This window comes from Aethalodelphis obliquidens, unplaced genomic scaffold (assembly GCF_003676395.1).
Source record: "Aethalodelphis obliquidens isolate GAN/ISIS:26980383/991018 unplaced genomic scaffold, ASM367639v1 scaffold44, whole genome shotgun sequence".
NCBI lineage: Eukaryota > Metazoa > Chordata > Mammalia > Artiodactyla > Delphinidae > Aethalodelphis > Aethalodelphis obliquidens.
Window position 1 is genome coordinate 14,191,053 of NW_020837988.1, and position 23,262 is coordinate 14,214,314.

The 23,262-nt window shown below is 47.8% G+C and overlaps 1 protein-coding gene across 2 annotated transcripts in view; it reads left to right on the forward strand.

Annotated features, from left to right (window-relative positions):
- The first annotated feature begins 16,574 nt into the window (after positions 1–16,574).
- The window catches only part of TEX2 (testis expressed 2), a 110,295-nt gene continuing 103,607 nt past the window's right edge, over positions 16,575–23,262 (forward strand). Inside the window, exon 1 of one of the 2 annotated variants that reach the window (XM_027081193.1) lies at positions 16,575–16,720. The gene's annotated coding sequence lies outside the window, so the exon portion shown is untranslated. The remainder of the gene's footprint in view (positions 16,721–23,262) is intronic. The other variant, XM_027081194.1, reaches the window with a different exon arrangement.

Genomic DNA, 23,262 nt, shown 5'->3' on the forward strand with positions numbered 1-23,262 from the left:
GAGGTGTCGGGGTGCAGAGTGGGCAGGGGTCTTCCTAACTCATCAGTAGAGCATCTTTTCAGGCAGAGATTAGTTCAGGCCTTACCTTTCCAGAAACGTCTTTAGCCACTTACTTCATCAAGCTCACTGATTAAGCCCTCAAGAGTCAGATAAAGAATTAAGGAGGCCAGTTATATTCATCACCTACTTATTCATTCATTCAGTTCATGTTTATTAACACATTCTCTTTGCCAGGCATTGTTCTGGGGGCTGGGCATCCAGTGGTGAAAGACACAAAGTTCCCACCCTTGCAGCGTTGATGTCCAGCAAATTCACTTGCAGTTTTTTTTTGGGGGGGGCGGTGTGTGGGCCTCTCACTGTTGTGGCCTCTCCCGTTGCGGAGCACAGGCTCTGGACGCGCAGGCTCAGCGGCCGTGGCTCACGGGCCCAGCCGCTCCGCAGCATGTGGGATCTTCCCAGACCGGGGCACGAACCCGTGTCCCCTGCATCGGCAGGCGGACTCTCAACCACTGCGCCACCAGGGAAACCCTCACTTGCAGTTTAATTGGCTTCAATCAAGAAATAGAACAGCCAGAGCACTGAGCACCCATGTCAGCTGACCATCGTGGATAGGGTCAAAACAATGATGTGGTCCATGGACCTTAATGACCGATTTTGGTCCCTGGACCGCCGGAAACTTCTTGAGGTTCTGCAGCAGTGCCCACTTCAGAAAACCCTGTTCTGTATCATCACATACTGGCCACAAGGCTTTGAGACATAACCGCCGTCACCACAATTGGCCTGGTTTGTTCCTAAAACCCCTCAACCCCCACTATGCATCCTTCCCTAGGGAGCATCACTTCTATAGATGACGCAGCTAATCCCAGTTCCGGGTGTTCCACCTGGATTCACTCTGGGAGGGTACGTACGGGATTGGTTTGAACCTGGTATTTTAACTACACCTCATAGGTCTTTTTCAAGATTTAAAGATTGTATCTTTTTAAAAGTATTATTATTTATTTATTTATACATTTATTTATTTATTTTTGGCTGCGTTGGGTCTTTGTTGTTGTGCGCGGGCTTTCTCTAGTTGCGGTGAGCGGGGCTACTCTGTTGCAGTGTGTGGCCTCCTCATAGCGGTGGCTTGTCTTTGTTGCAGAGCACAGGCTCTAGGCACGCAGTCTTCAATAGTTGTGGCACACGGGGGCTCATTAGTTGTGGCTCGTGAGCTCTAGAGCCCAGGTTCAGTAGTTGTGGTGCACGTGCTTAGTTGCTCTGCAGCATGTGGGATCTTCCCGGACCAGGGCTTGGACCCGTGTCCCCTGCATTAGCAGGCGGATTCTTAACCACTGTACCACAAGGAAAGCCCTATTTTATTTTATCTTATTTTATTTTATCTTACTTTCAGCTGTCCCGCAAGGCATGCGGGATCTTAGTTCCCCGACCAGGGATTGAACCATCCCTGCACCCCCTGCAGTGGAAGAGCAGAGTCTTAACCACTGAACCACCAGGAAAGTCCCTCACCCATCATTTTAAATCTAAAAAGCAAAATGTTCTGTGTTATGGACACGGGTGTTTTTGGAGACTGTCCCCTGGGGGAGGTCATGTCATCAAAAGGAAATAGTTATACCTCTTCTCACTTTGCACTCACACCCCTCTGTGGTTTTACTCAATCCCTTCTGCCCTCCTGCCCTCCCTGCTCTCACTCCTGTGGGGTGGCACCTTCTATCCACCCTCCTGCGTTCCTTCTCCAGGACAGACAGGACTCACCCGGCCAGTGCTCCCAGCAGCCAGGTTTGGGCTTGTCACACGGCACTCGGTTTGGGCAGCTGGTCCCCATGCAGGTAAACTCAAATGAGGAGATTGAGGAAAGACTGGGAACAGCACGGTGCCCCAGCCATAGGTCTTGTTTTCTCAGTCTTCAAGAGTCCTTAACATATGGAATCAAAAAAATAAAAAAACAAAAGCCAAACTCAGAGATACAGAGAACAGATTGGTGGTTGCCAGAGGTAAAGGTAGGGGTGGGTGAAATGGGTGAAGGGGTCAGAGGCACAAACTTCTAGTTGTAAAATACCTAAGTCCCAGGGATGTAATGTACAACACGGTGACTGTAGTTCATAACACTGTATTGTACATTTGAAAGTTATTAAGAGAATAGATTTTTTTATTTTTATTTTTTTTGCGGTACGCGGGCCTCTCACTGTTGTGGCCTCTCCCATCGCGGAGCACAGGCTCCGGACGCGCAGGCTCAGCGGCCATGGCTCACGGGCCCAGCCGCTCCGCGGCACGTGGGATCTTCCCAGACCGGGGCACGAACCCGCGTCCCCTGCATCGGCAGGCGGACAAGAGAATAGATCTTAAAAGTTCTCATCACAGGAAGAAAAAATTTTCTCATAATGTGTGGTGATGGATGTTAACTAGACTTATTGTGGTGATCGTTTTGCGATATATACAAATATAGAATCGTTATGTTGTACACCTGAAACTAATATGTTATATGTCAATTATATCTAGATTTTAAATAAAGCAAGATGGGAATTCCCTGGCAGTCCAGTGGTTAGGACTCTGCACTCCCACTGCTGAGGGCCCAGGTTCAATCCCTGGTCGGGAAACTAAGATCCCACAAGCTGCAAGGCGCAGACAAAAGAAAAAAAAAGGCAAGAAAAAAAATAATGAAATAGGTGCTTAGTAAATGTCAGATGTCTTCAGCTTTCACTATATGAGTAATTAGAAATATAAATTTTATTAAAAACCCTGGATATTCTTTTTTTTTAAGTCTTTAAGAAAAAGCAAAATTTAGCACTCCCTCTCCCCTTTTTCCCCCACTGACTTGGCCATAGAAACAGGAACTTCTAGCTATCCTTATATATTGCAAGCGATTTAGGAAATAAAATCTTTTAAGGCAGGCGGAGTGCACTCCGTTAAACAAATAGCAAGACTGCAGAATTTTATTAAGTTCAGTAGACGTTAGATGTAGTCTTTGCAGCCACCACCCTGCCCCCCACCATATATAGGAAGGATTTTTGTACTTTTCTCCAGGCTTTGGAAACTCCATCCTAAGTATCCAGACTAGAGGGTTTCCACCTCTTTTTTTTTTTTTCCTGGTGCTGCTCTGTTCTTGCGATGGGACTTGTTACTTCGAAACTTCTGAGGCAGAGAAGGAAATGAGGTCGCCACACCACTGTGGAGCGAGACAAGAACTCCAGCTCATCCTGGCGGCTTCTAGTCTAAAAATATCCCAACTTGGCAGGCAGGAACTTTCTTCCTTCTTTCCTTCTGGTAGCAAGGCTGGAGGCAGAATTCTTTCTGAATTCTGCTGAATAGAGCACGTGTCTGTAAGAGCCAAGTGCAGAGAAGAGCTGAGAGGTGTTTCCCCGGGTCCAACAGGTCCAGGGAGGACCCTTCACTGTCTCTTACTGGACGTCACTCCTTCAGCAACGAATGTTTACCGAGGGCCTGTGATGGGCCTGGTCTTGCAGAAGGAGGGAGAGACAAGATCCCAATCCAGCCCTCCTAGAGCTCACCGTCCAGGGGCAGAGGAGATGCTAATAATTACTTGAATCCCCCTTTGGATAAGTGTCGCAAAGGAGTTACTCAGGACCAGAGGGATCTAGGCCACTCTGATTTACAACCCAAGGCCAAAGGAAATGGGTTGCCAAGGTGACAGGACTCGATTTCATCTTTAGAGAAGGAAGAGTCTGGGGAATTCCGTGGCAGACCAGTGGTTAGGACTTCGAGCTTTCACTGCCGAGGGTGCGGGTTTGATCCCTGGTCAGAGAACTAAGATCTTGCAAGCTATGTGGTACAGCCAAATAAATAAAAGAAAAGAAAGAAAGAAAAGGAAGAGTCTGGTAAAAGTGAAGAGGTTTGAGAAGAAGGAGGTGGATGTTGATGAAAAAGATTGGGATTTATCTCCAAAAAGGGAGAAAAGGCAAGGAGGTTCCATGATGTTCCCTGGGCACTCTGTCAGCATAAACGTTAACCAGAATTATAGCAGATACATGAATGCTATAGCCAAGCTCTTGGAAAGGTCACTGAGATAACATCACAGCTTCAGGGGAGCCTTGAGTGATACCAGCTAGACCCGGCTGTCATGTTCACGGATTGCTGCCACCGTTGACACCACCCCCTGGAACTCCATCCACACGTGAGGGCCAAATCTTCTTATCAGGCATTTTATTTGGGGTTAATCAACTTTCCTCTGTTGCCCAAACAACATTGTAACAGCAGTAATGGAAACTGAGATAGGGGTTGGGAGGGGGTGGAACACAGCAATCTTATCACTCTCCCGTATCAACATGTTAAGTTTGGGACATCCCTGGTGGCGCAGTGGTTAAGAATCTGCCTGCCAATGCAGGGGACCTGGGTTCAAGCCCCGGTCCAGGAAGATCCCACATGCTGTGGAGCAACTAAGCCCATGCACCGCAACGAAGAGTAGCCCCTGCTCGCCGCAACTAGATAAAGCCCGCGCACGGCAATGAAGACCCAACACGGCCAAAAATAAATAAATTAATTAAAAAAGAAAAAAAATGTTAGGTTTTCCATTTCCAGCTCTGTGTAAAAGACGAAGAGAACAGGCTTATGGAGACATTGTTTGGTGACATCCCATGGCCTGCCCTGGCCAGCTCCCCACTATGACATTTCCCAGCACCCATGGACACATCGAGGTCCTGCCTGAAGTCTGATCTGTTGGACAAGAAACAGGCCATCAGAAACGCGTGCAGCAACGAAGACCCACCACAGCCAAAAATAAAATAGATAAATTAATTAATTATAAAAAAAGAGTGGATATATGTATATGTATAACTGATTCACTTCGTGAGTAACACTGTGTTACTTTCTGCATGTTATAAATCAACTATACTCCAATAAAAATAATAATAAAAAAAAACAATGAATTATCTGGGATTTCATCCTTTCCAGCTCACATCCAATCCAACTTCTCAAGAGTTCTCTTCTTCCTCTCCCAGCATCCTCTTTAAGCTGCTCCCCCAGTGTCTTCCACCTCCACTGCTCCCCTGAAACTGCTCTTGTCAAATCATTGATGACCTCCACTCTGCCAAGCCCAGGAGTCATTCCTCTGACCTACTTGACCCTTACTTAACCCTTTTCAAAGCATCTATTGACCACTTCCCTACTCATCCAATCCTCGTTCCCTTAGTCTGGTCTCTCATATTCCCTCGAAACCATGATGGGATGGAGACAGCAAGCTTTGCCAACCAGGTCACATGTTTCTTTTTTAAAAAATTAATTAATTAATTAATTAATTTATTTTTTGCTGCATTGGGTCTTCATTGTTGGGTCTTCGTTGCTGCGCCTGGGCTTTCTCTAGTTGCGGTGTGCAGGGGCTACTCTTCATTGTGGTGCGCGGGCTTCTCATTGCGGTGGCTTCTCTTGTTGCAGAGCTTGAGCTCTAGGCACGTGGGCTTCAGTAGTTGTGGCACGCAGGCTCAGTAGTTGTGGCTCATGGGCTTAGTTGCTCCACAGTATGTGGGATCTTCCCAGACCAGGGCTCGAACCCATGTCCCCTGCATTGGCAGGCGATTCTTAACCACTGCGCCACCAGGGAAGCCCCCTCCACTCTTTTTTAGATTCTTTTTCTATATAGGTCAGTACAGAGTATTGATTTCCCCGTACTATACAGTAGGTCCTTATTAGTTATCTATTTTATATGTAGTCGTGTGTATATGTTAATCCCAATCTCCCAATTTATCCCTCCCCCTGCCCCAACTCATTGTTCTGGATGTTCTTGACTCCAGCAAGTGACTGGGTGGGCCATGGTGCCATTGACTATGATGGGGGTGGGCGGAGACCAAGAGCTCCTTTTGAGGACTTTTTTTTTTTTTTTTTACATCTTTATTGGAGTATAATTGCTTTACAATGGTGTGTTAGTTTCTGCTGTATAACAAAGTGAATCAGTTATACATATACATAGGTTCCCATATCTCCCCCCTCTTGCGTCTCCCTCCCTCCCACCCTCCCTATCCCACCCCTCTAGGTGGTCACAAAGCACCGAGCTGATCTCCCTGTGCTACGCGGCTGCTTCCCACTAGCTATGTGTTTTACATTTGGTAGTGGATATATGTCCCTGCCTTTTGAGGACTTTTAACATGGGATGATGATCGGGCATTCACGAGAGACCAAGCAGGCAGTTGGGTAAGGCTGGAGAATAGCGAGAGCCCTGCGTTTTCTCCTCTTCTCTGAAATGTACGAAGACTATAGCATGAGCTGGGCCTGGGGATGTGACGTTCACCATAACTTGCACAAAGCAGAGGAACGCGTTCGGCCCTGGACAGCAAGCTCCTGAGTTTTGTGCACCTTTCCGAGCACCAGGAGACAGTAGATGTTCAATCAGTATTTTCCATCTGGATGGATGAATAACATCATGGTCCCTCCCAGTCTCCAGAAACTGGGTGACTTTCTAAAGGCTGGGACAGAGGCCTTCACAGCTTAATGAGAGGCCTTAATAATTATAATGATGATGCCAATGATAGAGGGATGACTTATAGTCAGGAAGGGGCAATTGCTCTTCTGAATAATTATTTAAATTGGTCACACTGTGATCGTTCAGAGGGCCGTGAGAGTCAAGGTAGGAGTAGGAGGGTGGGATAGGTGATTGGAAAAATGGGAGGGAGGCAATGCCAATTCCACCAGTAAGCAGGGTTTGTTTTGGACCTCAGGCTAACTTCTTGATTTCTCCAGCCCTTTTAATTTTTTATTTTTTTTATGGCAGTGATAGAGATCTACCACCCCAAATAGCTGTAAGCACTGCTAATGAAATCACGGAGCCTCTGTAGCAAACCAGGGAACCTAGTAAACCAGAAGTTGAGTGCTAGTTCTCAGAAGCAGAGACTTGGTGACTATTTGAGGAGACTTAGTGGGGCCCTGGATACCGTGAAAGAGGTCAGTCATTTTCTAGCCCAAGGCAATGGTAGGACTTGGCCTTTGAGGAAGGGTCAATGAAAAGTGATGTCCGTGTTTGCTCCATTCTTTGCCAGTGTGCTCCAGGGACCTGATAGGAGAGTTTCCAGTTTCCTCTGGCTGAATTGAGCCGGTGCTGCCTGTAAGGTGAAGGGCCTGTGCTAATCTCTTCTTGGCAAGTTATACATCCCCATGATTGAAATCACCAGGAGAGCATCGTGAGTGCCCGGGGTATGTGTGCCACAGAAAGAAAGAAGGAGGAGCCAGCGTGGGGGTGACGGACAGCGATGCCACTGACACTGGAGTCTTCCTACGAGAGTAAAGTGAGGCTGTGCGGCAGGCAGCCAGGTGAGCAGCCACAGAACAACAGAGAGATAGCGACTCGCAATGGGTAAGGTGTGGAATGGCCTGACCTCTGTGATTTTATAGAAGAGGCAATGGAAGCCCAACAAGGGTTGTCCGTGTCTTCCCCAGACATTTCTCAAGAGCCGGTTACGTGCCAGAGGCTGGGCCAGTGTTTTGGTTACATATTGCTGCACAGGACATCACCCCAAAACCCAGAGGCTTAGAACAACAGTCATTTTATTCTCCCATTTCTGTGGGTTGACTGGGTACAGCTGTGTGGTTCTTTGCCCTGTAGGATGATGGCTGAGGCTGTGGTCATCTGGGGTGAGACTCAGCTGGACCTTCTGAGAGGCTTATTCACAGTGATAGCAGTTGGTGCTTGGAAGTAGCTGGGCATTTCATCCGGCGTCCCTCAGTTCTTTTCTTCTCCTTCTCCTCTTCTTCCCTCTCCCCCCCCCCGCCCCGCTTCTTCTTCTTTTTTTCTGTTCTCTTCTTTCTGGCTTCTCCAAGTGGCTTGGTCTTCTCAAAGCAGGTGACTGACTTCCAAGAGCCAGGAAGTGGAAGCTGTCAGTCCTCTCAGTCTTCTTAAGGCCTGAGCTCAGAAGTCTCAGAATCCCAATTCTGCTGCATTCCGTGGGTCAAATTCAGTCCTAGAGTGTATTGGTAATCTACGCTGCATAACAAATAATCCCGAAACTTAGTGGTTTAAAATGATGATAAATATTCCTCTCTCACAGCTTCTGGATTAGTCAGGAATCATGCAGAAGCTTTGTGGGATGTTCTGGCTTGGGTCATCACATGAGATTGCAGTCAAAATGTCATCCAGAGCTGGACTCATCTGAAGGCTTGATTGGGCCTGGAGGGCTCAGCTCCAAGGTGGTTCAGTCATATAGTTGGAAAACTGGGGCTTTCTGTTAGCAGGAGGACTCAGTTCTTCTGTACACAGGCTTCTCCACAGGCTGCTTGAGTATCCTCATTATACTGATGATGATCTGATTATCCTCAGATGTCAGACCTCATCACTTCTGCCATACTCTTTTTATCACACAAACAAGCCCTGGTTCACAGTGGGAGGAGACTATGAAAGGGCCTGAACGACCAGGAAGTGAGGATCACTGGGACCATCTTGGAGGCTGGCTATCATACGAGGGCAGCCCAAGATTCCAGGAAGTGGAGGAATAAACTCTACCTCTGGATGGCAGGAATGACCAAGAAGAGTTTGTAGCCATCTTTAGTCCACCAAATCCAGGCTCTAGGGGTTTAGTCAGAAGGGCTTTGTGCTCATAGAACTTACAATCTAGACCATGGTTTAGGTCCTATAGTCTAGGACCACACAGAAAACTAGTGGCGGAGAGTGGATGTGTCTGTCATCTTCATTATACAGATGACAAACCTGAGGCTCAGAAAAGACCAATCATAGCCCAAAGTCATAGAGTGAATAAGTGGCAGAGCTGAGAGTAATACTCAGACTCTTCTGACCCCAAGCCAAGCCCTTCTTTCCCTTATCCTGTACTGCTACTCGTGATGTTACCATGTTAACTTTTAAATAAAGGATACAAAATTGTATCTAGTGTAAAATGACAGCTATGTAAAACAAACTATGCTTTAAAAAAGAACAGGAGGAAATACAAACAAAATGTTGACAATTGTTAATAGGTGTTAAGAAAATACGTGGTTTTTTTTTCTTCCTTCTTCTAGGTTTCTGTGTTTTTTTCATACTCTACACTGAGCTTCTATCACTTTCATCATGGAAAAACCCAAACCATTTCCTGCTGTGGTGGATCACACAGGCGCAGTGGGAGAGGGGGTGCTGGGGGGTTGGCGGGTGGGGAAGGAGCCCTCCACCTGTGGATTTTGGTTCCTCCTCTGCTGTGTGGCAGTCATTGTGCTTCTGGTTCTTCTGAAAGGCAGCGGCTGTTAATTAGCTCACCTGTGCAAACAGAGCTGGGGCCCCTCAGCTGAGCTGTGGGAAGAAGAACCTTCTTGGAAAGAAGAGCTGTGTTGCTTCCACTCCAGGAGCATGGGGAGCAAAGGAAACTAGAGGGCTGATGTTCCCCCTTCCTGATGGGATATATCTATAATGCTGTTTTCTGGTCCAAGCTCAAGGTGACTGCCTCTCAAATAGGAGTTTTTGTACTGGGACAACATGAGAGAACATTTGATATTGATGCTTTCCTGGAAACTCCAAGATATGTAGTCACTGTAGATAAAAGCTGTTCAGTTGTTTTAAAGTATTAGACATTTTTGGTTGCCTGCAGCCATGTGATAGCTTCTTTCACTTCTGTTTTTGAAGCTTAAGCATATCACCCGATTGTCTTCCTGTATGCATTACACTCCATGGCCAGGAATTTTCCCTAGAGTAAAAAAACAACAGCTTCCGTTAATTGGGCACCTATTATATAAAGATGCTATACTATGCATTTATGCATACACTTAATCTTTACAAAAACATATGATGTGGATATCTCCAATTTACAGATGAGGAAACAGGAGTTCAGGGAAGTTCAGTATCTTATCCAAAGTCACATGGCTCAGAAATGACAGAGGCAAAACCTGAACCCATGTCCATTGACCCCAAAGTCACTAGACTAATGCTGCTTCCCTAAAGAGAACATTATAACAATATTAAAAGACATTTGAAATCTTATATCCCTAAAGCCAAACTTAAGATGGCAGGTGTTTTTGGACAGTGCAACGTTCCTCTTTTTGAAAATGGACTTTGTATCAGAAACCTCTGGGTCCCACTGGAGATCTTCAGCCACTGCTGGAGTGGTCAGTTCTGTGACTGCTCCTACCAGCTTCCAGCAGGTACAGTCTGACAGTGTCTTGCCTCTGGCTCACAGCCGGTACCTCACACCCCACCCAGGGCATCTCGGTTGATGCCCACTCAGTGCCGGGCCAGTGCATCCTGGAAGCAGGGTGCAGGCCCCCGTGCAGAGCTTTTCACCAATGGGGGCAGAAACCATTGGATAAAAGTCTCCCTCTCTCTCTCCCATCCTAGAAGGTGGGTCCTGAGATGTTTTTCTTAGGGCTTCTCAGTCTCTCCAAATCGAGCAGCCTGGAACATGGTCACCCCAATAACGCATTATCAAACGCCTCTGCCTCTATCCTTGCTGTGGTTCCTGAGCCTCAGGTACGCTCCCTGGGCTCACATTCCCCAGCAATGTATTCACGTGTGAGCTTTGTCTCAAGTTCTGCGTTTGGGGAACCCTGGCCAAAACAGATTCAAACCTTTTCTTTGCCTAAGCTCTCACCCAAATATAGAACATCTTTGTCTTCTGAATTGCATAGGTGCTGAGGACTGTAACCACGTGGACATGGTTAAGGCTAGCAATTTCACGCTTTTCACCTCTAATTCTGTGTAACCACCTGATTGGGAGTGGACATTTCCCACTGACTTCTAGCTACTCTATATCAGGGTATGTAAATCATGTTTTCAAGATTAAAACAAACAAACAACCTTCCCGTATGTTTAGGTGGATGTATACGTCATTAAAAGGCCAGCTGAGGGAGTTTCCTGGTGGTCTAGTGGTTAGGATTCCAGGCTTTCACTGCTGTGGCCTGGGTTCAATCCCTGGTTGGGGAGCTGAGATTCCACAAGCCGAGTGGCCAAAAAAAAGGCCAGCTGAGCCCTCCCACTTCTGCTACTTAAGGAGACATGGTGCAGGGCTGGGGCCAGGACCTGTTGGCTACACTGCTGACCCTCCATCCCTGGAGTTAAAATTGTGCTCCAGGGTGATTCTGGGCAAGCCAGAGATTGAATTTCCTGTGCCGAAGTGGAGTAGAGGGCCTGATGGCTGGAAGGCAGCGAGGATGGCGGGTGATGTCAAGGTTAGAGGGAAAGTGAGGGAGTGACTGCTGTACAGTGGATTCATTCTCTGCGTGGAGAGCACCGGGAGCGCCCTGAGAGGCAAGGCAGAGAGTCAGCAGGGAAAGGGAGGCAAATGTCAGTCTTTCTTCCTAGAAGTTCACTCTGGCTCTGCTCCACATCAATTAGAAGCCACCATTCTGCCAGTGGCCCTCCCTCGGAATGACAGAGCTTTGAGACATTTATATTTAATAACCTCGGGTCTCACATGCTAATTAGCAAAGTAAATAACCAACATCAGCTGGCTGTTGGCTGCTCCTTGATGGCCGGGAATTATTCACAATAATTATCAACCCACTGGGTGAGGCATTTCTTTTTTTTTTTTTTTTAATAAATTTATTTATTTTTGGCTGTGTTGGGTCTTCGTTTCTACGCAAGGGCTTTCTCTAGTTGTGGCAAGCGGGGGCCACTCTTCATCGCGGTGCGCGGGCCTCTCACTGTCACGGCCTCTCTTGTTGCGGAGCACAGGCTCCAGACGCGCAGGCTCAGTAGTTGTGGCTCACGGGCCTAGTTGCTCCGCGGTATGTGGGATCTTCCCAGACCAGGGCTCGAACCCGTGTCCCCTGCATTGGCAGGCAGATTCTCAACCACTGCGCCACCAGGGAAGCCCCAGGTGAGGCATTTCTAAAGCCCTGGAAGACTTCCCTCCAGTATCCCTTCCCACAAATGCTCATGTCTCCAGGACGATGGTGGGAGTCCCTCTGTTCATTAACAGGTTATTTTTTTGGCCATGCTGTGTGGCTTGTGGGATCTTAGTTCCCTGACCAGGGATTAAACCCAGGCCCTGGCAGTGAAAGCGCTGAGTCCTAACCACTGGACTGCCAGGGAATTCCCAGGTTTTTATTTTAGAAGGAAAGCCAAACGAGAGAAGGATGCTCTTCCCAGCTCCGTCATCTCAGAGAGTCAGCCCAGTGGTGGTGCAGAGTGAACAGAAAGCACTGGAGGCCACACGGCCTCAGATCATTCTCCATAAGGAACCAGAGGAGGGAAAATCCAGGAGTCGAGTGTCTTTAGAAACTCCAGCTGTATGGCCGCACCTGACCTTGTCATCACTCAGAATAGTTCGTCTGTGAAAACCTCGCCTAACCCATCCCACTCCAAATCGACACAAAGTCTGGTTCTTCCCATCTCTCCTGCCCCACAGATTTCCTCTGGGGCAGCTTCCCACCCCCTTGGATTTCCTTCTATCTCCATCCAGCTTAGAACACGTGATCCATCACTTCAACCCCCCTGTTGTCAGTAACCTGCACTGTTCTGTATTTCTCCTGTTCCTGACCCTGTAAATGCTTGACTCTAGATTCTCCACACCTGGGCCCGGCTGCTGAGCCCCACATAACCATCCGTCCAACTCCGATCCTGGGAATGCCTCAAATGCCTGGGCCCTCAGGGCTGCCCAGAATTCTCCCTCTCCATCTGGCAGCTCCTTCCTTCATTCCTCTCAGTGGCTTTTCCAGTTCTTCACTGTTTCCCTCAAAGCCCCTGTTACTACCTCCCATTCACTCTCAAGAGATGACTTCGCCTCTCACTTTAGAGCTAAAATAATAGAAGCCAGCAAGCAGGAATTTCCTTAACTTCCTGCCCTCCATCTATGAATGAATCTGCACCCACACCCATTCTTGTCTGCAACCAGCTTAAGTGGAAGAGCAAACCCTCTTCCTCCCCAAGGGCAGCTCCCCTGTCCCTGTGGGCTTCCTGGTGACCCTGTCCTCTCCTGCCCGGCCTCTCATTCTGGTGTCTTAGCTCTTCTCCTCAGCCCAACTCTAGGGAGACTCTGCATCTCCAGCCCCACCTCCACTGTTTTTGTCAATGGCCTCAGTAACCTTCTAATTTCCAAATCCCAAGGTGCACTGTTCAGATCTCTCCCAACTTGACCCTTCTAAGGCATATGTTGCTCCCTCCATCTCCAATCTCTTCTCCTTGGTGACAACATACTTACTTGTTATTTTTTGTTTGTTTGTTTTTGTTTTTTTTAAATCACCTCTCTGGTTTCTCCTCTTTTTTTTTAGTAGATGTATTTTATTTTATTTATTTATTTACTTATTGGCTGTGTTGGGTCTTTGTTGCAGTGCGTGGGCTTCTCATTGCGGTGGCTTCTCTTGTTGCAAAGCACAGGCTCTAGGCGTGTGGGTTTCAGTCATTGTGGCACGCGGGCCCAGTAGTTGTGGCTCACAGGCTCTAGAGCGCAAGCTCAGTAGTTGTGGTGCATGGGCTTAGTTGCTTTACAGCATGTGGGACCTTCTGGGACCAGGGCTCAAACCCGTGTCCCCTGCATTGGCAGGTGGATTCTTAACCACTGTGCCACAAGGGAAGCCCTGCTTTCTCTTCTTAGTAGCCTTCATCTGGTCACCCCTAAAACACTATGGGGTTCCCCAGCAATTATAAATGCCTATTCTGTGTGCCATAGCTCCTGTGCTTAACTTTGCGGAAGCCTATAATGGTCTATCAATTTGTCAGTCTTTCTCTGCTAGATCTAGTGCTAAAAGGCCATCTTTATGCACTTTTTTTTTTTTCAAATACTGTCTTCATTTCCATCCCCAGTACTCAGCACAACACCTGGTACTTACTGAGCTCTCAGTGATTGCTCGTTAAAGGAGCAGCTTGTGGCACAATGGACCCCTAACCCTTTTTTTTCAGACGTATGAGTGGATCAACTTTTTGTTTTTGTGTACTTCATAAACATTTCTCCTGCCAAGAGTGCAATGCAATGTCAAAAAATTGAAGCAGGGACTTCCCTGGTGGTACAGTGGTAAAGACTGCATGTTCCCAGCGCAGGGGGCACAAGTTTGATCCCCGGTCGGGGAACTAAGATCCCACATGCTGGGTGGTGTGGCCGAAAAAAAAAAATGGAAGCAAAAAATCGTACAGCCTTTTTTTTTTTTTTTTCCAGTTTAAGTTTCATGAGAAAATAAGAATTAACTTGAAATGCCATAATTGGGAATAATCAAGTATACTGGAACCTGTAGGCTTAAGCTGGAGCCTAGGTTGAGAGAGAGACTTGGGTGATGGTTGCGGGGGAGGGAGGCAGATGCCAGAGTAATAACTTGGGTTTGAATTTTTTTTTTTTTTTTAATAAATGACTATTTATTTAATCTATGACTTCTATAGGTAGAAAAGACTTAGTTCACTTTGTACATATTGTACCTATAGATCAGCTATTTGGGGGAGAAAGTAAGGAATCTTGTTTGATATCTAAATTTAGCATCACAATCCCCGGCCTTTGTCATTGGTCACTATACTGAGTCACAGACTCCAAGCTCTAAAATCACTCTTTTCATTTGTAAGTTCAAAGTACATATGTATTTATGTATATTTATTTGATTTGGTTTTCATGCCAGCCCCAGGAGGCAGAATTTGTTATTATCCCTTTTTATAGACAAGCACTCAGAGGCTCAAAGGGATTTAATGATATGTCTTGTTCAAGATCAAGCAGGTGGTGAGTTAGAGCAATGGAACTTAAACTCCAAGGCAGTGCTGCTATATTGAGCTGTCTTTTGGTGAAGATCAGTGATATTTGCTTCTTTTGCCTTTTGAAGTTAGCCATCCTGTTTCCAGGAGCAAGGACGGGCATTTAGGCAGGCACTGGAGCAGGCAGGTAGGAGGTCATGAATGCAGCTCTCTCTTGAGCTAGTCTTGTGGTCTTGGACACATTACCAATCCTCCGTGAGCTTCAGCTTCTGCATCCGTAAAATGGAGAAAATAACAACCATACCTACCACGCAGGGTTCTTGTAAGGTTTCAATGAATTAATATGTGCAAAGATCTTGATGAAGTGTCTTGCCCAGAGAAACCTCTTAAAGGTAGGACGTGTTAATATTATTATGTTATTATATGTTTATTTTTCAAAGCATCCAAATTCCTCACTTTTCAGAAAGAAAGTCTTCTTCTAAGGGTTCGAGCTAGATCTTATTGGCCTCCAGGTAAGGTTGACACTGTATTAATTAATCTAATATTTATATAGGGCTTGGCCCAGGCAAGGAGGGTTGGGGGCACTCTGAGATGCACACTGCCAGCTTCCGGGGACCCTTGCGGTGGTGCAGCTCCAGGCACCCCACTTCACTCCCCATCCCACCCCCAGCCCAGGTGGAAGTTTTAAGAGGTGACCGAGACAAGCTTTGGGCTGTTTCTCTAGTGCTAACTGCCTTTGTTGCACATTTCCAGATATCCACGACCGGAACCCTCTCCATTTAAGACAAGAATTCTTCTTCCTTTGGGAAGGCCAAGTGAAGCAAATGGTGATCCCAGGCAGTGATATCTGCAACTCAGAGACTTAATCCTGATGAGGCTGATGAATGTGTGTGTCGAGGGCAAACACAGCACTTATCAGATATCACAGCAAAACAACAACAACGACAAAAACGGCTGTTCTTTGGAGTCTGTTTGCTCCTCGTAGGAGGGGTCTAGGTGGAAGGGGCTGACTTTCAAGTCGAGGCAGTGACTTCTGGGTCAGATGTGTGTCTGGGACACAGGGATGGGGACAGGAATGTATCTGGGAGGGTGGGCAGGGCTTGATGTCTTTGGAACCAAGCTCCAGAAGGGCAAGGCACCCTCCTGGGGTTATGACTGGGCCTGGTGATGGCAACGAGGAAGGGTGTGTTTGCCGTTGAAGTATTTAAGCATTGTCTCACCAGTCAGAAAACAAGACTGGCTTGTTGCTTCATGCCAGCCCAGGGCCCTTCAAACTCAGATCTCAGCATGACCCACTCAGGCAACTGTTCTGAGTTTCTCAGTAGGCGACGTCCAGCCCAACTAGCAAGTCTCCCAACCGTATTACTGATTTTGAGGATTAAAAAAAAAAAAGTTTCTCTTTATTTTTGGCAGTTGAATTTGGATTTCATTACAATGATCAACTTGAAATACGTGCCTGAGTGTGGCTCTTGTACCACCCACAGCAGAATCGCCTCAGGGGAGGGGAGTTGAAAAATGCATACTTTCCCCAGTCCCATTCCAGACACACGGAATGTCTATTAAATATGTTTAAAAAGATCCTCCAGGGTGAGGTTGAGAATGTGTCTCTGTAAGCCAATTTCTGGGATTGGAGGGGAACAGATTTGCCTGACTGTCCTCTAAACCCAAACCTGAGTTAATTTGTCAAGCGGGAGACCCTTGGTTCTCGGAGACTCAGTTTCTCCTTCTGACAGAGGTAGGTTCTGTCTCCACTTGTTGCTAGGCTGCAGGAAGAGGAAATTAATATGCAAAGCGCTGGGGAGAGCGCTGCTGCCAGGCTGGGAGAGAAGAGAAGCTCCTACCTCTCCCACACCAGGCTCTCCCTGGTAACCCCGCCGCCGCCCCTCTCCCCAGCCCCATGGGCGGCGGCCCCTTTAACAGACCTGACCAATCGCCCGGCCATTTCCGCGGCCGCTCCTCGGCGCACTTGTAGAGGGCTGGATTGGCCGGGCCTGGCGCGCGGCCTGTTCCGCCCCCGTCGCCCTCTGGTTGGCGGCGGCGGCCGCGGGTGCGGGGCGGGTCCGCCGGCGGGGCGGGGCGGCCGGTGGCCCGGGGGCGGGCTGGTGGCAGGACTGTGGCCCGATCCCGAACCGTAGCGGGAGCTGCGGCGGCCGTGGAGCACGGGCGCCGGCGCAGTACAATGAGGCAGCCAGTGGATCCGGGGTGAGCGCTCCCGGGGCCGGGTGGGGCGGTGGGGGGAACGCCCGCCGAGAAGGCTCAGGCTCCTCAGGTTCCGGGGTACGATCGGGGGCCGGCGGCCGTTGGTGCGGCGGGGCGCGGGGGTCCGGCCCCCACAGGGCCCCGCCCCGCTGTCACGGTCTAGGTTAAGTTGACAGGGACGCCTACCCGCGACGCCCCCGGGCGCACCCTTCTTTCCTTTGGGGCGGTGTGGGGCGGTCTGGGCTTGACCCCGCCGGAGGTGCCCTCCGGCCGGTCCCCGCAGCCTGCGGTCCACGGGCTCCGGGTTCGGCCCCGTCCACAAGCAAACTAAGGGAAAACAGCTTGTACTTTTGTGAATGGGGCCCCGGGTTCCTGCCGCCCCCAGCGCTCACGTTGCGAAATGCCTGGAAGTCGAGAACCGCAGTTACTTTTACGCGGATCCTTTAGAGGCTCTCTGCGTCTCGGGTTGTTTTTCTCTAGCTCCTGGAAATCGTGGGTGGCAGTGGGTGGTTTGCGTGCCTTAGACCTGAGGCGGCGGCGTCCCGAAAGCCGGGGGTTTGGAAGGTTAACAAGTGACATTGGGCTGAGGCCTAATGCCAGGTGCCGTGCCCCAGAGCTCGGGTGTGACGGCGGAGGTTGTGCTGCCGGGGAGCACACGAATGAAGCGGTGGGACCGGGGATGGACTGAACCGTCGGCTTCAGCTCCGCCTCGCACGCTGCCCAGAATGCACGGCTGACGCGGGAGTCGGTGCAGGGGAGTTTTCCCCTTTTGAAAATGGTTTTTGGAAAACTTAGCCCCTAGGTGGGTTGATGGTTACTTAAACCATCTGTTGTTATGGTTACACGGCAGCCAATGTAAGGGCAAAGTCTGTTTCCACCCTCGCTCTTCCTCCAAAGCTATGAAGTACTTTGTCACTACGTCTTAACCGACGCTTCCCAGGGAGGGCATACTTTTTCAGAGTTGGAGGAAAAGCGTGGGCTCCATGAAGACAGGGGTGGTGCCATATTCATGTTTGAAGTTCTAGCTCTTGACACCGGGGCTGCTCTGCACAGGAATTGAAAAGAACCAGCCTTTCGCATGTTTTGATGGTTTTCATCAAAGGATTTAAAGGAATCCTTTCAGGAGCCTGATGTAAGCTGGAAGGGAAACAATGAGTGACTTTTATATGGAAACCAACAAGGAAAAACAGAGGGGCAAATGATCCTTGAACTCTGGGATAGGGAGTGTTTGCAGAATCTAGGTTTTTGTGGGTTTTTCTTTTTCGATGCACAGCTTGTGAGATCTTAGTTCCCAGACCAGGGATGGAACCAGGGAATGCACAGAGTCCTAACCACTAGACTGCCAGGGAATTCCCAGGAGTCCAGGTTTGTGGGTTTAGAGCTCAGTGACACAGTGAAGCTTATCTCCTAGGAGGTATTGAAAGAGCAAAAGTGCCATTTCTATCAGCTCTTACCCAACCCTTAAATCATTTCAGGATTCTTTGAAATTCTTCTAAAAGTTGGTGATTGGTCCAAACTTATGGAAAACAAGCAGCCTCCTGAGGTGATGGGGGTAGGGTGGGATTTTTGCCTTTTTTTTTTTTTCCCACTGGGCCTCTCTGGGAGTGTCAGGGAAGGCTGGGATGGGGATGGGTAGGGGGTGTATGGAGGACTGTGGGTGAACTTGACCTGCCTGCACATTAATCTCCAGGAAAGGTGCTGTGCCTGAGAGGAAGGAGATTAACAAACTGATTCAGTTCAGATGATGGTGGTAATTGAGACAACTGACAAGGCACCCGCGGGCTGGACAGAGGAGGGGGAAGAGAAAGTGCAGGGGTTTGGTGGGGCTGAGGGGGCTGGACCTTGTTGGAGGTTTGAAGAGCGGGTAGAATGTCATCGTGTGAGAGGACTGGAGAAATAGCTTTCGCCAAGTGTATTGTTTGTGTATTAGAGATTATGGTTTTAGAATGCTTCTGGAAAAGAAGTAGGAAAGATTATTAGGCTTTTAGGTAGAATAAATATATAGGATGTTTTGCAGTTTTGGTCAAAGTGAAATGACATGTAGTCAAAAAATATTCACTCAACTAATTTTTGTTGAGAGTTGGCTGTGTGCCAGAAACTTTGAGGCATTATGGGTACGATGGAGAAAGAAACAGGTCAAGAACTTGTTTCTACATCTATATGATTCACCTTCCCTCCAAGTCAAAGCTCTTCTGAGGATTTTCTGAAGCTCTTGAAGAAAGAAAGGGGAGAAATGCACAGAATATTAAGTAAGAACAAAACAGAACAATGGGGAAATTCTTCCTGCTGTAGATCACTTTTGGTATCAAACTGAATCTTCCAAGACTGGTTTTCTGTGTCAGGTTTGGTATCTCTTCATCCTCATATCTATTGACCAGTGTCTTTTGATAGTGTTAAGTTCCCTCTTTTTTTCCCATTCCCCTGTCAGTTAGTTTATTGAGAAGTTTGGAAGTTCATCCCTGTCCTCCAGGTGTTTCCAGTTCATTTTCTTTGCCTGAGTGTCCCTCAGGGTCTGCTTTCTCCTGTCTGATCCTTATTCTCTCCTGAGTGTCCCACTTGGGAATTGCTGAGGTCACAGGGAATCGTTTGTTCCTTGATTCTGTCCCAAAGCAGAAGGTGGCTAGTATAGAAAAGAGCAGTTGTTGAATTCCAGCTCTGCCATGTGCTGCTTTCTCTGTTTGTATATATATCCTTTCCCGTCCTTGAGCAGCCCTCTGAGTGAGCTAGATGCTGGTAGCCTCAATTTACAGGAGAGGAAACAGAGGCTCAGAGCAGTTCAGTAAATTTCCCAGGGCAATAAGCTGGTTAGATAGTGGAACAAGATTTTTTTTTTCGGCCGTACCACACGGCTTGCGGGATCTTAGTTCCCCCACCAGGGATTAAACCCAGGCCCTCGGCAGTGAAAGCACAGAGTCCTAACCAGTGGACCGCCAGGGAATTCTCTGGAACAAGAATTTCAGTCTACGACTTTCTGATTCCAAGTGTGCTTTTTCCATCGTACCGCATTGCTTTTCCCAGAAGAAGGATGGCGGTTTAGTATAGTCTAGCACAGTGCCTTCTTGGACACATGAAAGGTCAGGTTCAGAGATGTTCAGAGAATTGCCGCAGTTAATGTGCTCATGGTGGAACAAGAGTTAGCACCATTGTGTCCTGCCTCTCTGCCAGGTGTGTTTTTGGGTAATTCATGTGGCTCTCAAGAAATCTGAGTTTACTGCCATGAAAAGTTGACCAGACTTACCAGGTATGTATCCCAATGCTTCCACTTATCAGCTCCGTGACCTTGGGCAATTATTTTCTCTCTCTGTGTACCTCAGTTTCTTTATCTGTAAGTGGGACAATATTCACATTTCAACAACGCTAAGACAGTACAGTTTGTCTCATCTTAACATTTCTGAAAAGTATCTTATAATCTATGAGGTCTTAAGTTGTAGTTGGCAGTAACTCCCTTTTTCGTACGTAAAATAATGGTGTCATAGTCAGTGGGGTTCTAGGTCATATGAACCACGGTAGTACATTCTTTATCGGTAGTTGTGAGGATTACATGAAGTCACTCGTGTGCCTGGCACAGCGTGAGCACCCAGTAACAGTTGCTCCTGTCGGATGACAGAACGTATGGTTAACTGGTAGGTGGTTCTGGGGAAAAGCTAGGGAGCATCTCGTAAGATTTGCCACTTGGAGCCCAGGCAGTAATCCATGGTTTGTGGGCTGGAGGAACGTTTTTCAGTTTGCGTGAAGCTCTGTCCTTTGGCTGACTCTTGTCCGCGTGAGAAGCATTGACTTCAGGAGCTAACCAGCCATGGACAGACAGCTCCCTTTGTCCTGCCTGTTCATTGAGTTCTTTGTCAACTTTAAATCCCAAGTTAAAAATAACTATTGTGGGCTTCCCTGCTGGCGCAGTGGTTGAGAGTCCGCCTGCCGATGCAGGGGATGCAGGTTCGTGCCCCGGTCCGGGAGGATCCCATATGCCGCAGAGCAGCTGGGCCCGTGAGCCATGGACGCTAGGCCTGCGCGTCCAGAGCCTGTGCTCTGCAACGGGAGAGGCCACAACAGTGAGAGGCCCGCGTACCACAAAAAAAATAAAAATAAAAAAATAACTATCGTTATAAGAAGTTTAGAAACGTAGGCTGGTGTGAATACTCTTATACGTGAATTTTAAAGCACCTCAAGGTTCTATGCAAGATTCCATGTTGCCTCTTGCCAAACTCCTTGTAATGCTTAATTGCGTTGTGTGAAGTGTCTGTGAGGTACCATTCATCAGAGGGATGCTAGGAGGTCATGAAATCACAGAAACCCTGGGTTTCTGAGTGAGGTAGAGAGAGCACTGCAGTTGGTATTAAGAGACCTGTTTCCAGTCCTGGGGGTTTATCCTGTTATTATGTGTGTCTTGGGCACATCATTTCCCTACTCTGGATCTTGAGGGTCTCTTCCAAAATGAGGACTTGATTTCTTAGTCTCCTCCCCCACACTCGCTCCAATACAGTGTCATAGATTATGTGAGTTTATGAATCTAAGGATCTGAGAAATTAAATGGTTGAAAGGAAATGAGTCTGAAGTCTCAGGTCGATGTTTGTGCTAGCGCTTTTGTAAAGAGAAAAGAACGGGTAGGTGATAACCATATGAGTAACCATCATTTATGGAGAATTACTGTGTGCACTGTTCCTACTTTTAAACCTCACATCATCCTATGAGCAGTAGAGACTAGTGTCAATCTTATTTTAAGATGAGGTAACTGAGGTTCAGAGAAGTTAAGTAACTTGTCCAAGATCACACAGCAAGGACAAGGGCTTATAGCTGGGACTAGAACTCAAGCTTATGTTGCTCCCCAATATGAGTTCTGTGGTTGTTTCAGATGCACCCTGCCTCATTTTGGAATCTTCTCAAGCCATGTGCCCTGGAAGTTTTACCAGTTTAAAAAGTGAGATTTCCCTCTGCTTTGGGATCATGCATTCCTAGTCTTTTATTGTGTACTGACCCCTGTTTAAATTCTGAGTTCTCATTCAGAACATCTGCTGCGTATTGGGAGAACTTTGTTAAACCTAAGGACGAACTCTATGGGAGTTGCAGAAGACTTAAGTCCTCTTTGGTTTTTCTTTGGTGAACAAAACCAGAGGCCAGGTCACTGTGAGCATAGGTGGGACTGTTGAGAGAAGAATCTGACCTTTCTGTGAGGAAGCTGGTGGGGTGGGGAACAGGGTGGGCTTTGAAACAACGAGGTAACCTTTGTCTGTTGGGTTTGCTTGGAAGATTGGTTCTAAGGGCTTTACCCCCAAGACGATGATTGGAACTAACACACTGAGCCCCTCCCGGCTTATCCTAACAGTTGAGAATGGAACTGGGCAAGAGGAGCCCTCTTCAGTCACCACCTTATTTAGGATTTGAGATTTAAACCCACCGCTTGGATTGCTCCCGCAAATAACCTTTCAGAATCACAATATGCATTTCATAAGAGTTTCATTTCACGTTTGTTACTTAAAGCTGACATAAGCTGGCCAATTCTCTTACTCAATTTTAAGTCCTTTCTTACACCTAATGTTGTTTTTTAAGCAGTGTTCCTCAAGATGGTTCTGTATATCATTTGGGGCTTGAAATATAAAATTTAAAAATCTTTCCGCTGAAAGGACTGACTGAACAGTGATTACCACTCATTAAACAAGTATCTGTGCGTCTGCTGGAGCCAAGCATTGTGCTTGGCATTGGAAATCCAGTGGGGAGCAAAACAGATGTATTCCCTGCCGACACATAGCACATTACGTAGTCTAGACAATAAACAAGTCAGCAGACGTGTGCATTGTATATATTAAATTGTGATAAGCGCGAAGTCTCCTTCCTCTGAGGAAAAAGAACAGGCCCTGAGAAAGAATAAAGGGAGGGAGGCCAGCAACTGGGAGTGTTGGGAAGAGCACCTCAAGGGAGGGAGCAGTGTGTGGCAAGTCTGGCTTCAGGGGAGGAGGGCCTGAGAGGAGGGCGTGAAGATGGGAGAGGCAGGTGCATCACAGAGCAGAGGGGAGGGGCTGGGGCTCAGAGCCGGACACTGCTTGAGGCACCTTGGGAATTTCTTACAAGGGTTTGCTGACTCACAGGCAGTGGGGAACTTGGCCTGGAGGGGTTGAGCTTCTGTTCTGGGTCCACATTTCCCATCATTCTGTGTGCAAAGTAACCACAGGGCAGTAGGTAGGACTGAAATGGCTCCTGTGCACGTCCACTGGAGTCCACTGGAGGCATCCTGCTGTGGCTCAGTGTGGGACAGCCTGTAACGTGCTAACCATCAGCCGGCACCTGGGCAGTGCTTGCCCTGGAGCCTCGGCAGTGGGTGCAGGGCTCACCTTGAAGTCAGGGTGGACCGGAAGCATTGTTCCTCTGTCTGCAGGTGTCTGCTTTAGTGTTGGGCTGTGGGAAGTGGATTTTTAGTCTTTTTTTTCTGATAAGAGGAGGCAGAGGCCAGTGGCCTTATTATCAGGTGATCAAGCATGATGGCTCCGAGTTGCTGAAAGAAGAACCCACCTGAAGGGACATGGTGTGGTGCTTTCTCATAACCACCCCACCTC